Source organism: Chenopodium album, chromosome 7 (genome assembly GCF_948465745.1).
Source record: "Chenopodium album chromosome 7, dcCheAlbu1.1, whole genome shotgun sequence".
Classification (NCBI taxonomy): domain Eukaryota; kingdom Viridiplantae; phylum Streptophyta; class Magnoliopsida; order Caryophyllales; family Amaranthaceae; genus Chenopodium; species Chenopodium album.
Window position 1 is genome coordinate 10,372,811 of NC_137840.1, and position 4,885 is coordinate 10,377,695.

The window sequence follows — 4,885 nt, forward strand, 5'->3', positions numbered from 1 at the left end:
TTAGTGCATCAACATCATGTTTATTACATGTGTTGGTAGCATTTCGTCCCCTTGGATGGTAATTATCATTAGCCTCCATCTTCTCAATCAAATCCTTTGCATAGGTTGGGTTCTTCGTCATGATAGAACCTCCATACGCAACATCAATGTATATGCGAAACTCATGGGTCAAACCATTATAGAATGTTTGGATCAACATCCACTCTGGAATACCATGGTGAGGGCATTGTCTCTGCAATCTCTTAAAACCTTCTCCATGCCTTATATAAGGATTCATCATTAGATTGATGGAAGGTAGATAGCTCGTTCCTTAATTTCGCGGTTTTCTCTTGCCCCAAGAATTTTACTAGGAAGGCCTTAGCAAGCTTGTCCCACGTATCAAAGGAACCAATACCTTCATCTCGTAGCCATTCCCTTGCCTTATCCCTTAGTGAAAAAGGGAAAAGGCGTAGTCTAATAGCATCATCAGTGACACCGTTGAGCTTCATAATGTCACACTTCTCCAAGAAGCTATCAATGTGAGTCACAGGGCAATCATTTGATGAGCCCGCAAAAGAATCATTGGAGATGAACTGTATGAATTAGGGCTTCAACTCAAAACTCTGAGCGGTGACAGGTGGTCTAACAATACTGGAGAGAAATCCGGTTGTTGTATCCGGAATACCATACTCCAAAAGAGATTTTGTTCCTGGGTCGACCATGTTTCTTATATTTCGATTTCTCCTTCTTCTACCTCTTCGTCTTCTCGTAGTAGCTTCGATCTCAGAATCAAAAGGTGTTAAATCATCTGAACGTGAACTTCGAGATTGCATGCAACAAAGAAACTAAAACGGGAGATCAAAGACACAAGGAACAATAGCCGAAGCAACAAAATATATGCTTAGTAAAACGAATCACAAATAACTAGTATAAAACCGTTAGTCCCCGGCAAAGGCGCCAAAATTTGATAGGCGTGTCGCGTACCTAACAAAAATAAACCTAACTAGACCACTACTATGTAGACAGGCAAGCAAGGGTCGGATCCCAATAGACTATGGTTCAACTAATTAAATAGACTCAAGCAATTACTAAGCACGTAACCAAATCAAATGAATGAGAATCAATAACTAAAGAACTAATTAAAACGATTAAATCAAAACAATATGACAAATCAATGCTAAAAACGTCTAAGATCAAGCTTCACCACGAATACAATTATTGCAATAGTCGTTCTACCCCTAATACATAATTCAATTGATTAAAGAGGAAAAGTAATCCATGAATAATACCATTGGTCTCTCCCGAGTTATCAATGGCTTCTCTAATCACAATCAAGCCTACTTCCGTGGAATCATGTAAATTAAAGACCTTAAGCACATTACTCTAACTTCCTAATCATCCATTCAACTACTCCCGTGATGAACTTCAAACCCTTAATTGATCTATTCAAATCCGTCAAAACCCAACTCCCGTTGCGATTAAAACAAAGGATTAATAACAATACCAATTATCCCTAATCTAGTATTGGCATAAGCTTAATCAATTAAGCATATCAATTACAATTATTATTAGAGAATTTAAAGAATTAAATCATGCATTAATCATATTCGGGTTTCGTTAGATCTTGGAATAAAGAAACTACTCACACATATTAATGAAAGCAAAAACAATAATCAATGAAGAAACCATGATTAATAAGTAATTAAAAGTAAAAGAAGAAATAAAGATGAATACCAATTGCTTGAATGAAGAAAAGTACCAATTGTTGATGAATAAAGATTAAAACTTGAAAGTGGAATGTAATCTAGATCTAGAGAGAATATTAGGGTTCTAATGAAGGTCTTTAAGCTAGAAAATAATAACTAATTATATTTAATCGGGGTTTACAATGGGTATTTATATCCCTTAATTAAGAAATCCCGAAAAAATACGTAAATGCGGTCTTCGACACATTGCCCGGGCTGACCGGGCAAGGCCGCCAGGTCGGGCGCGCGAAGCAACTCCTTTTTGCGCTTCTTCATATGGCGTCATTGTACAATTCTTTGCCCGCTCGGTCAGCCAGGGCAATGCTGCCCGGTCCGGGCGGACAAAAGCCAACTCTTCGTACTTCTTCTCTCGTGACTTCTCTTCTTTCCTTCTTCGCCCTGGCTGCCAGGGCAATGTTGCCCTCCAGGGCGGACACGGGTAAAATTCTCCTCCATCTTAATAAGCTCTCATGGCTATCCAAAACAAGTCCAAATCATCCAAAAACCATCATGTGCCTACAAAATCAATTAAATAGACCAAGCCACACTATAGAAGTGAATATTAGCGAGAAGTAACTCCGTAGAGCTCAAAAACCATACGGAAATAGTTATAAAATGAGGTTAAAATATGGTATAGAACGTGTACATCACACTCCCTCTCCAAAAATCGGCCAACACACCCCTCAAACCTCCTCTTAAATTGCGCCACATGGCACCACACTTGGGCACCAAGGCACCTAAGGTGGGCTGCCATGCGCAGCTGCCAGCAGGCCCAGCACAAGCGTGCGGGCTACTAGCGCTGCTGGCCACCAAGCCCGCACGGCTTGTGCGGGCTGCTCGTGCTCTCAGCCAGCGAGCCACACATCAAGGATGCGGCCTGCTGCTGAGAGATGATGCTCTTTGCGTGCCTTGGCCTAGCGCTGCTAGCCTTGCGATGCTAGCATTAATGCGCTAGCACGCACCAGCCAGCCTAGGCTCGGCTTGGTGCGCATGCTAGCCACCATGCTATATCAAATGCCCCTAGCACTCGGTTTTCTCGGGGCATTCCGACGCTAGGGGTATTTTGGTCTTGTTGATTTATTATTATTTTCATGTCTCGTCTTTTACTATTTTTTGACTCGACTTCCGACGCTCTAAGCTCGAGTTTCCGACGTCTAAATATTTAACACTCGGGCGACGAATTAATTTCTTCCGAATGAATTCGTCGAGTTAGTTCGTATATTTGCTAGGGTGTGACCCGAAGGGTTCAGTCAAGATTAAGCTGTAATATTAATTATACATTAATATTACTGATCAGAAGCGGCCTCCACCCAGGCATACCGATCACTTGACCTTACTGATATATTAGCTTTCTAATAATTCTGAATCCGCTAACGGAATAATACACTTGTTCAAAGGACACCATTCCTTTCAATCTCCCACTTGCCTTCCGGACAAGTGCGCATTTAGTGTGCAGCCTTTTTCTTATGTCTTTTCATGAACTATAAGGTAAGATTATTTCGTCATCCTTATTACGTCCAGAAGTGTTTCTCGATTCCGAGTCCGGATGTCAATAAACAGATGATTTCTAAAATCCATCCGAGTACGACCATGCATTTTTACAGTCTCACTCTACGAGAGGCCTTGTATACAACAAAGACATCTTCCCTATTTTAGTAGGGGGACATTCCCAGTCTTGTAATGTAGCTCCTCTTACTATGAGAAACCTTGCAGCCCGAGTGTTGCCGTTATAATCCCCTATTACGGCAGACGTTTGACAACATCAAAGCGGACTAGTACTCAAATAAGAGAACTCACAATACTCATGGTGAAGGAAATAGATTCCGATAGCCATAATGAGAAGTATACTTATGACAATTTTTAATCTCTTAAAGTATTCTCTTAGGTCGATCCAGTATGGTTCTAAACCAATACCTGTGCAAATGATTTATGACAATCATGTCCTCGTAGCACAAAAAACAGTGCTATAAATCAGACTACACACTAATCTCAATTGGTCATTAATCGTCCATCGTTTAAATGACCTCGATTAGGGAAATTTTTTTATTATAATATTTAATGTTCACTTAATAGGTGTTTCCTTATCAAGACTGGTCTTGATACCCTATTTTGAATATTCCAAGAATCGAATGGACTCATTATTTAATCCTAAACCACAATTAAATAGCTAATGGAATAATAAAATATTGCATGAAATTTATATTACTCCAAAATTTGAATTATTTTTCTTAGTGTCTTACAATAAATGTTCTAGATTTAACTAAAACACTAAACAGGGAAATCAAAGCCAGTCTCCTACATGCCCGATTCCCATTGCCTCAACGTGCTTGTTGTGCTTCACTTGAGGCCAAGGTTTAGTAAGTGGATCGGCTACATTGTCATCCGTTCCAACTTTGCAAATTCTGATTTCACCTTTTGATTTCCATTCTCGAATCATGTGAAACCGCTGTTTGACATGTTTGACTTTTTGATGTTCCCTTGGCTATCTGGCCTGAGCAATAGCTCCATTGGTTTCTTTTGGGTAGCCCACAAAGTAAACCTTGTCAGATTTGGGATGAAGTTTGTCTGAAATCAATTTCTTGACATATGCTTCGCATCCCCATATCTTTAGAAAAGAAAACCTAGGAGGTTTCTTTGTCCATAATTCATATGGAGTCTTTTCTACAGCTTTTGATGGTGCACGGTTCAGTGTTAGTGCCGCAGTTAGAAGTGCGAGTGACCAGAAAGAGATAGGAAGATCACTAAGACCCATTGTTGATCGTACCATGTCTAACAAGGTCCGATTTCTCCTTTCGGATACTCCGTTCCATTGTGGAGTTCCTGGAGGTGTCAATTATGAAACTATACCCTTTTCTTTCAGATGGTCATCGAATTCTTGGTTCAAGTATTCACCACCTCGATCCGATTGAAGGGCTTTGATTTTCTTGCCAAGCCGATTTTCAACTTCACTTTGAAATTCTTTGAACTTTTTAAACGATTTAGATTCATGTGACATTAGGTAGACATAACCATATCTACTATAGTCATCTGTGAAGGTGATAAAATATCGGTGTCCATTTATTGTGGTTGAGCTCATTGGTCCACATACATCAGTGTGTATTAGACCTAATAAGTCTCCTGCCCTTTCTCCCAGCTTGGAGAATGGTTGCTTAATCATCTTG

At 40.0% G+C, this 4,885-nt stretch overlaps 1 non-coding gene across 1 annotated transcript; it reads left to right on the forward strand.

Annotated features, from left to right (window-relative positions):
• The first annotated feature begins 209 nt into the window (after positions 1 to 209).
• Positions 210 to 317, forward strand: LOC145641409 (small nucleolar RNA R71). The gene has a single exon (XR_014115436.1). It is a non-coding gene; the product is annotated as a small nucleolar RNA R71 (small nucleolar RNA).
• Positions 318 to 4,885: the final 4,568 nt, after the last annotated feature.